Genomic DNA, 10,404 nt, shown 5'->3' on the forward strand with positions numbered 1-10,404 from the left:
GTTAGGGAAGAGAGAGCGGAAGTTAGGAGGAATAGAGTCATTAACAAAAACAAGGATGTGCTGTTATGTTATAGCATTCAGTCATTACGCAGAAAGATGACTGGTGATAAGTATTTAATTCATTCCACTTGGGCAAGGTCATGGAGCTACACTACACGTGGAGGAAAGGGGTGGAAACACTGCAGCACAAACATGTCATCCTGGCTGGCTCTGGCACTATCAAGCAAGCATGCAATGTTGTTCAAAAGCAAATAAGTTGGATCTGCCTCACCTTTCTGCTGCCTTTCCAGCATACAGGGAGCACCAGGTATGCTGGAAAGGTGTGGTATCTATTATAGACGTGGTATCTATTATAGCCAGTGAATAAACGTGTAAAATTACCAGTTATCCAAAAAGACCCCAGTTACAGAAGAGGATTTTTATTCACTGACACTGCAAATGGATTCAAGTTCCACCCTTCATATTATAACTGCCCTTACTTTTTAGGAGTGAGGAGGGCAAAGATTAGCTTCCAGCAGCTGGCTGCTGCTTCAAATACATTTCTTACCAGGGGAGCACACAAATACCAATAAACTCTCCCTATGCCTGAAGAAGGGCGTTTGTGCCCAAAAGCTCGCAAAGAACAATTTTTCCAACTATTTAGTTGGTTTAATAAAAGATATTGCGTCTACCCAAAGAACTGTGTCTTTCTTACCTTCTTGCATTTTTTTTGCTGACTTTAGAGCCCACACTTCCCCTTTTCTGAATAAAATACAAGCTTCTATCTAAGGCAGGCTAGCACCCAGCTCTCTACCCACATCTCTCTCTATGCCCTCTCAAGCTGTCTGCTTCACTTTTCTCCACTCAGCCCTGACCAGATGCCCTCTGCACAGCCAGGTTGTTCCAGATCTTCCTAGGAGAACCTGAAGTATCCTCATTTTTCCAAGTTAGGTAAAAAACCAACACCTTAGAATATACACAAACTGCCACTCTGTCACAGTTACGATATAGCTGTATAAAGTATAGATATTGATTGTATAGCCTCACCCTGACTATAGATTAGACAACCACACATACATACATACACAAAAATAAATAATCAAAACATTTCATTCCTTAAATTAGAATTAAAAAAAAGAAAAAAAAATGTACTAGTTTTATTTACTGAAGTTGTTGAAGTGGTGCAATGCTGTTGGCCCCCTCTCCAAAGTTTTTTTCCTTTTTAATATTAATAAAGGGAATCGTCAATTCAGTGCAATAAGGCAGGAAGTAAACCTTCTCTATACAGCACACAGAAACCAGCTAACAGGTTGTTCCTCTTGGCTAAGTGTTTTGGAGGATGAACTGTTAATTATCCTGTGTGTCAACAATAGGGCAGTTCAGACAAAAATCTCTGTGAGGGTTTGCCTTGCTGCACTCCCTCCTTCCTCCCACAAGAAACACTTGATAAAATATTCAAGCTGAAACCACAGGAACTGATAAAGCAGGTTGGCAAAATCAGAGCACCTGTCGTCACCTGCTTAGCATGGAACAGTTATAAAAATTTAATTTTCGATATTAAAATATCAAGTCAAAGATCTTGCAGTGTACGAAGACCACACAATACATTCAAAGGAAACATCTTACAAAATAATACAGTTCCCGTTTCTAAATGTGGTCTAACTTTTCAAACAATTTAACTTACCATATCGCCTTTCATTTAATTTCGTAGCAAACCCAGACACACTCTTAAAGTTGTTAATGTTCCTTTGGCTAATACTTGAAGTCAACAGCATTTAGATACTGTATTGTACAGCTCCCCAGAAATGAAGGACTGTTTCTAGAGAATGCAAGTATACCTGATGGCAGGGGAGCAGAATTCTGCAGAACTTCATTTCAAAGTTATTACAAACCTATCGGCTGAACACAAAGGAAAAAATATGCTATGAAACTATGACATGTCAGAGAAGCAAGTTTAGAAATTCAGTTACAGTCTCCACAATACCCTTAACCCTGTACCTTTTATATACTAAGTGACAAATCCCACAGCTTCAGTTACATGGCCAAAAAAAAAAAAAAAAATCCACGACAGTCAAGAAGGATGAAATTCTCTCCCCAGGACCATCATAAGAGAGCAGGGCTCAGGCTGCAGTAGCTCCTAGGCTGCTGGGCCTCCCCTTATTCATAACATGCATGTGTTGGAGAGGCAGCAATAAATCCATATATGTTCACTCCATCAGCCCCGTTACTGCACACTACATCTCCCCTCCTGCACTAAGTACAAAGAGATACGGTCTTCAGCTCTGCACAGGTTCCCACAATCCTACCTCTCCCTCCTAAAGCAGCAGCACTACACTGACTGATTCTGCTGCATTAAGAGCTTTCCATGCCTGAAGGAACAGGAGCTATAATTTACTCCCATGATATTCTCACAGAAATACATATATATATATATGCTATACTAACCGCTACACAGTTGTATCAAAAGTTATAAAGACAAATGCATCTGAATTGCAGTAAGAGCCAATGCATTCTTAAATGCTGGCACAGATAAATTTATCAAGCAACAAAGCTTGTCAATTAAGCTAGAGTAATATTGGGTAGTATGGGTAACAAGTAATGTGATGCACAGATATACTATAGCACTGGTCCCGTAGATAGCTCAATTTCAACACAGTTACAAGGAATTACTGTTATTCCAGTAAACCTGTGCCATTACCCGCACTTGCCGAATATTCACATTGTTCTGCGTTGAATGATCTTGTCGGGAAAGTCCTCATGGTAAGGCATATACACAAAGGTCCAGAGTTCACAGTCTCACAGCAATCTTATATCTGAATGTCCTGACTTTTGTCACTAAAGCCTCACCCTGGCTATTGCATTAACATATTCTGTGGCTTTTCTCTTTATTTATTTTCTGCTTTAAATTTGTACTTTTAGAATGCATTTCAGTATTTGCTAAAAGATGCATTCACATTTATTAAAAGTCACCGGTGCATAAGAAAGACTGAACAGTGTCATCCAACTGTCGCAGAGGGAATTAATTTTATTCTGAGGTCCCAAGAATAATCATAAGAATTTTCAGTCCAAAAGGTATCTATCAAGGAAAGCCAAAGGCCACTCAGAAGAAGTCCCTAGAATCACACAAGTTAGAGAAGCGGTATTAGATGTATGTTGTATTTGCCAACACAAAATTCATTTCTTAACTTACGCTTCAACCGTAACTATGAAAACTGCTAATGATTAAGTGCATCTGGAAAGGGATGGGGGAGGAGAAAGAGTTGCAGAGCCTGATGTAGACAGAGGAATACTGAAAGGATTCCAAGTCAGCAAGCATCAAATGAAGGATTATCCTTATTTGTGAGGAATCCACTGCAGCAAGAAATGGAAGTGGAGACTTACACACCCAGAAGCAGAAGGACTACATATTGAACTGAAGGAGACACTGCTCTTTCTGCCAGTAGCCATCCTATGTTAACAACATGACGCACAAAAGATCTCAAAGACATTCTCTCTCTTTGAGGTCCCCAGTCCAAGTACTAAACCACACCAAGCCTTGCTTCATGTTGCACACCAGATCAGATGAGGGTTATTTATACCTTATCAGTTCTTAAATGCAGCCAGCAAGCATCTTGTCAACCACTAAAATCTACATACAGCACATAGTTCAAATCCTCCCAGAAACCACTGTCATATTCCTTAATATTAACCAGTCCTCTGGTGTATACCAGCTAAGTAAATGTGCATTTGTTAAACTATTAGCTTTCCCATGTTATAAGCCATTGTGTATGTGAGAAGTTGAAACATTAAAAGGACTATTGTTGGACCATGCTCACCCCAAGTAAAAGGGTCAAGCTCTGTATAAAGAATAAAACTTGCTAGAGATCAAGAAATCTCTTTAGAGCTCTGAATAACGTATCACTTCAAATCATTCCATTTCTCTTTGTAAAGGTAGCTTAAATCTTTTGCAAGAACAACAGGAAAAATCATAAGAATCTACATTTTGGAAGACCACACTTCAGTGCATGTGTTTCACTCAACAAGTAATATATTATGTTAGGTCAGCACAAGATTGTCAAACCTTCCCACCGTTGCTATTTTCAAAACAAATGTCCTGAAAAATGCAAATACTTGCATTTCTCATTTAGAGCTGCTTTACATAAAAGCAAACCATTTGTTAACATAGTACCGCTAGGTTTTTGTTTAATCAGTTGCATTTTTTTAAAAATCCATCCTTTCCCCGCCGATTCATGTCTAATTGGAACATGAACATGCCTGAATTAATTTAATGTTTTAACCAAAACAACAACTTCTTCAGGCGGAGACCAAGAATACAAATTTTCAGTACCAACCGCATTCTGAAAAAAAGATAGCCAAATGAAAACAGGAGCTTGGGTTAGATATGCCATTTCAACTGGCTGCACTGTTATGGTTTGAGCAGTATTTGCATGCAAAGAGACACAGACAACTGAGTAAACCGTTAAGAATGGGATATTTCATATTTGACTGGGTCACAGGATCTATCAAAAGTTAGTTGGACTCAAGCACATGACAGGAAAAGCACGGTCCTTGTGAAACCTGCTGTCTCAGAACGCAAGAGCAGGAAGCCCAATGGGAATAAAACTCATACATCATTACCAGCCTACTGATTCCACATCTTTGGCTCTCAACTTCCATATCTAAGTTTTAAAGTTAATTGTGCAAGGCAAAATGACCTGTTTAAATAAAGAGTATGGATCTACCAGATGCTATAAAAGTCCTTCTCCACATTAAACACCAGTTCAAAAAAAGGTCTACCTTCCTCAACTTATGACACCATAAACGTTAGACATTGAAACAGAAAGAAAAAGTCAGAACGTGCTCAAGATCAAACTACTGTTAAGTCACTAACAACAAACTCCATGTACAGTAAGTTATTCTGAACACAAACCAGCAGCGATTCAGTACAAACATGAGGGCAAAATGCATCACGAGGGTGAATCTATAGACTTTGCTGCAGTTATATCCACTGACGCCAAAGGTGAATTTCAGCCACAGCATTCACAGAATCCAGAGGCTTTTTATATTCATGATCTCATCCATTCACTGGTTCATCTGCTTTTTCCCCCTTCACTCCCCCCTCCCAATCCTCACCACTCTTTTCAATTCTTTTTCCTACCCTCATTCTCTCATCTTATTCATGCTGCTCCCTTCTCTTGAACAGTCTCAGATCTCATCCACCAACAGCTCTCTTCTCCTCCAAATCCCTTGAATCTTGTTTCTTCCTGAAATCCTTGCAGCCTTAATTTCACTCCCATCTTTACCATTCTTTAAACTAATCTGGGTTCCCCATCTTTGCCTTGTCTTGTCTTTCCATGGAAAAGATCAGTATTCCTTTAAGAAAAGTGCCTGCTGAAATCAAAGACAGTTTTGTCTAAGTAAGGAGAAAGTGGTACACATCAAACCTCTCCACTAAAAGCTCTCCAGCCACAGCAAGCATCTTCTTTGGATTCTGTGAAGCAGCACCATATAAAAGGGTTGGTTCATGCAAAATCTTAATCACACAAGCCATCCCACGGACTGTGAAGGTTCACAGGGTCCAGCTCTGATGAATACTGCAAAATTCAGCTCTGAGAAGTGTTTTTTAAAGAAAGTTAATCTACAGCAGACAACCCTTAATGAGACATCTTCATGTTCTTTTAAACAATTCCCACAGATTGGGAACGATTTATTTATTTCAGACACAAATCATGGCATGATTGTATTACTAATGCAACGGTGCAGCAAATCTCACACACACACGCTGTATTTGCAATGCCGCGTGTGTGTGTGTGTGTGTGTGTGTGTGTGTGTGTGTGTGTGTGTGTGTACGTGTGTGTGTGTGTGTACACACACACACTCTGTAGTTGCAGTGCCATGTATACATATATGTACACACACACACACACACACACACTGTATTTGTAGTGCTGTATATTTACAAATATAGCTTTTATGAGACAATGTGTTGTTTCCTACAAGGCAGGCAAGTTCTAAATATTTTCACTTCTGTGCCTCGAGAATGAAAGGTGAACTCGAAGATTTTAGAAAAATCAACTCGAAGATAAATAAATAACCTAAAATGCGACATTTGCAAAATACAAACTTCCAGAAACTGAGCTGGTAACCTTCCCATTCATCCAAAAACCCAAGCTCTCACTCCTAATAATTATCCATTCTGAGAGTCCTCTGAAAGTACCCCAGAACCTAGCATAAATGAATTAGAGAGTTCACTTGTCTTTGTAAACAGGGTGGGGGGAGATTGAGTCTGCGGGAGGAGGAGACGCAAGACATTCACGCTCCTGCCATTTTTCCAGGTTGTAATTATGTTTTAAATGCCAATTTTAAAAGGGGGTCTCTTCAGTTTCTTGAGAGGATGGTAACAATCAAAAGAACTAGCTGGAGATAGCAGCAGCGTGGAAGGAGCCTGGGTAAGTTCAGTTTCCCTGTGTGTGACTCAAACCATACCCTCCACACACTTTGCAGCGAGGTGGGCTATATTAAACAGTATGCATTTTTTTCTTTGTTAAAATCCTATCAGCCAACACTCATCCCTCCACCCTCAATTTCTTCGCTCCCCGCTTCGCCATCCCTCGCTCCTCCTACACAAAACCAAACAGCTGGAAACTTCAAGAGAAGTGAACAAAAGAGATTTCTGGCCCCCCTCTCCTCTCAGCAGAGGATAAAAATCACAGCAGCTAGACACGGTCGAGACAGCGGGCTCCATCCCGGCGGCGCGGCCATCTCCACGGGACACACCAGCGCTACTCCTGCGGGACCAGTCCTCCAGCAGGTCACCTCGCCCGGCGTCCCGACAATACGGGATGCTTTCCCGAGCACGTGCACGCTCGGGCTTTTGGCGAACGTGGGAGCGAATCATTTGGTTTCTCTAGCCCTCCTACTCATAGGGAGAGGGGGGCGAAACGTCCACATTTCAAACAAGCCCCCGGCCACACAGCCGACAAAGCATTGTCCAGCCGGCCCCCTCGCTCCCGAGCGCATTATCATCACGGTGCCCGCGAAGTCGGCGGAAGTCAGGAAAACTTGGCGCCGCCGGGCACCTCTCGTCCCCGTCCCAGACGATGTGCGCCGTGAACTGGGAGGCGCGCAGAATAAATTGGGGGGATCTCGCCAGCCCAAAAGGCATGATCCAGACCCGGTTTTTGGGGCGCCCCGGGCACGCGGGCTGGGGGGGCTCAGCCCCTTCCCTCGGGGTGGCCCAGGCTGGCAGGGGGGCCTCCCTCTCCCCTACGGCCCTGTCCGCACCCTCCACCCGGCCCAGACCCAGCGCGGGGCGGGGGAGCCCGCAGCCCCCGCCCCGCCCCAGGCACTGGGGGGCAGCCCCCGCCCCCCCTCGAGGTGACGGTTAAACCACCCCCCCGCGCGCCTCGGGGGGGAGGGGTGCCCGCCCCCCCCGCTCCTCCCCCCTCCCCTTCCCTCCCCCCGGCCCCTTTATTTACCGCCATCATCAGCACGCGCGAGCTGTCACCCAGCGCGAGACACCCCAACCGGGACGCGGCCACGCCCCCCCGCCCGCCCATTGGCCGCCCGCGTCGCCCCGCCCCCCGCCGCGGTTGGCGGACGAGCCCGCCACACACGCGCCGCTTCCCCGCCCCCCCTCCCCCGCGCCGGGCGCCCCATTCACCGAAGCCGCTTACGCCATCTCCGTAAGGCCTCTCTCCCGGTCTCCCTACGCTAGTGGCGCAAGCCCGGGGACAGTGCGGAGGTGTTCCGCTCTCGGGCGCCAGAGGTGTATTCTGGACGGAGGGGCGCCAGCTGCGTAGCTCGGCGCGGGGGCAGTCGGCGGCTCCCGCGTAGCCGCTACGGTAAGGTCGCAGCGGCTTACGGCAGTGGCGCTGCGGAGGGGCGGGGGGACGCGGGGCGGGGCCGGGAGCCGGCGGCCCCGCCCCGCCAGGCTGACGTAGCGGGGCTTTGTGAATCCCAGGCTGAAGTTTGGTTGAGTCACAAGAGGGTAAATAAGGATGTTTCGGAGACAAAGAGGCTCTTAAAGGCGCAGCGCCTCCTGGTGTCCCCCCCATGGGGGGCTCACATGCATGCAGCAGCCTCTATGGGGCAGGCCACACATGGCATCATGCGGAGGTCACGCCACGCACACGCCTGTCACAGGGGCCACGGCCAGCGATGCCAGCCCTTGGGGGACACCGCCACTGGGCAGCGAGGGGAGCTAGCCGGGCACCAGCACACGTGGCGTCATGCAAAGGTCATGCCACATGCATGCCAGGTGCAGGTGCCACGGCCACTTCCCAGGGGAGCACATGTGGCGTGATGCAGAGGTCACACCAGGCACTGCTGCCAAAGGACATTGAGGGGAGCCAGCCGGGCATCAGCACCACCTCGGCCAAGCCCAGTGCCAGGGACGTGGCTGTGCCCTCCGGCCCGTGCTGGCAGCACGGCCGCACGTTGGTGCAAGCGCAGTACCGCACCGTGTGCTCCTGGGGCATCGCAGACCTGGGAGGGGCTGGGCTGGGGCGCGTGGAGCAGCAGCATCCGCTGGGAGTGCCACGGGGGCACAACCGCTTCACCCTCGGTGGGGGCAGGACCACATCCTGGCATGACTGAGTCACGCTTCCCTAGGCAAGTGTGTTTGTATTGAACCAGGCCCTTGGTGAAGCTTTGACGCCGCCTGTTGCCACCCACTTTGGATTCATTTGAACGTGCTTCATTTGGCAACAGCCTCAAGCCCTTTTAAAGGCCCTGACAAACAGATGCATCAGTGCTCGGGGAAGGCCCCCAGAGCTAAGGTCGTCAGGTGGCAATGCCCCTGAGGTACCATCCTCCCACTGCACCACGACGGCATGATTTGGTTATATATAGTCTGTCCTTGTAAGTGTGGCTCTCAGGCCACTTTGCCCCATGGGGGACATCCATGGGATGTGCCGTCATGCTGCAAAGCATCCGATGGGTTGTGATGCAGCACAATCGCACTGTGACTGACTGCTACGCTCAAGCCCCCTAGCGCTAGTAGGCGACACGAATGTCCTGTAAGATGGCTGTGTGGACAGAAAAGCCGGTCCGACAAAGAGCTAGGCTGTTCTTGCAAGGCGAATCTCAAAAGCTCACAGAAGACTTCAGAAACTGATCTAGAAACGGAAGGCAGGACCATCAACCCTTTGGCAATAAACAGCTGTTGAGCACTAAGCCTGTTCTGCTTTGTCTAGCAACCTCCCTTTCCTCTTCCAAATCTCTCCCCAAAGGCATCTTCTACACATCCTACCGCATCTTGGTTTTCGTCCAGGGTCATGTCCGTTTCAGGCACCGATCCTGCCCACACTTCCTCATCGGCAAACATCCCCCAACTCTTTGGACTGGGTCCTTGTGTTGTCACTTCTTGAAATCCAGTTCCCCTTGTTGTGCAAGTCCATTACAATCAAAAGGATTTAAACCAAGGATGAATTTGGTCGTCTGTAATCCCTTTGTAAACATGCATATCAGCATGCAGCTACTACATAAGTGATTACTTGTAATAATGATACAGAGCTAAAAACATCCCTGGCAGTACTGCTGAGGCAGGTGACCAGGAGTCTACTTCGATGCTCTGCCACTGAATTGCTTTGGGATGCTGGTAACGTCACCGAACCTATTTGTGCTTTAGTTTCCTCAGATAAAATGAACCTAATTGATACATACGCACCACCCAGGAAGCCTACAGTCTACCCAGGTTTACAGTGGGTAGATGCAATGTCCTCCCTCCAGAATTCTCGACAAAACTGCTCATCAACTTTCACACGAATATGATTAGACCCCAATTTTGTGCACAGAAGCATTGGATTTTTCAGCACCTTTCTTGGCTTTGCACATGCACTCTAGAATCTAGCTTCCAAGTCCCTGTATTGACAGGTGGGAAAGCCTGGTTTTCAGTCATGTTAACAACACGATTGAAAGCCCTCTTAACATCTGTCAAGACACAGGCTAGCGTGTTTGAAGCCAGGTTAGTTGGCCTTACTGTTGCCTAGGGAGAGCCTACTGAGCTAATAAGATTGAAAAACAATCATTTTGCCTAGCAAGGGAGGACCCCAGGGAGTAAAAGAGATGCCCTATGCGCAAAGCAGTCGATCCACTGGTTTAGAGCAGGCAGCTACATCAATGGATATCTTTGCTAACGCTGAAAGGGCTAAATCTTTTCATCCCCGCTCTTCCCCCTGCCCCATTACAATCCCACTGACATCACTGGGGGGTTACCGATATAATTAAAGGCATAATTTAGCCCTAAGAGTCAGCTTGGTGGCAGCTGAACGGTAACATGCATTAAGAGCAGAATACATCCCGTTAAGACACCCAGCACGTTGTTTATGCTTGTAAGACATACAACTAAAATTTTGGTATCTCTGGTTACAAAATGCATCATTTTTGTATTAAAAAGATGCACGTGCAACACTGGATGTGCCTAATTTTCTAATAATGACCCCA

At 46.6% G+C, this 10,404-nt stretch overlaps 1 protein-coding gene across 5 annotated transcripts in view; it reads right to left on the reverse strand.

Annotated features, from left to right (window-relative positions):
• The window catches only part of USP49 (ubiquitin specific peptidase 49), a 45,012-nt gene extending 37,178 nt beyond the window's left edge, over nucleotides 1-7,834 (reverse strand). For 4 of the 5 annotated variants that reach the window (XM_090026633.1, XM_090026631.1, XM_090026635.1 and 1 more), the window contains exon 1: nucleotides 7,437-7,488. The gene's annotated coding sequence lies outside the window, so the exon portion shown is untranslated. Of the gene's footprint in view, nucleotides 1-7,436; nucleotides 7,489-7,634 lie in introns of those variants that run through there. The other variant, XM_090026632.1, reaches the window with a different exon arrangement.
• Between the last annotated feature and the right edge of the window lie 2,570 nt (nucleotides 7,835-10,404).

Source organism: Crocodylus siamensis, chromosome 13 (genome assembly GCF_052110815.1).
Source record: "Crocodylus siamensis isolate JL-2025a chromosome 13, ASM5211081v1, whole genome shotgun sequence".
NCBI classification, from domain to species: domain Eukaryota; kingdom Metazoa; phylum Chordata; order Crocodylia; family Crocodylidae; genus Crocodylus; species Crocodylus siamensis.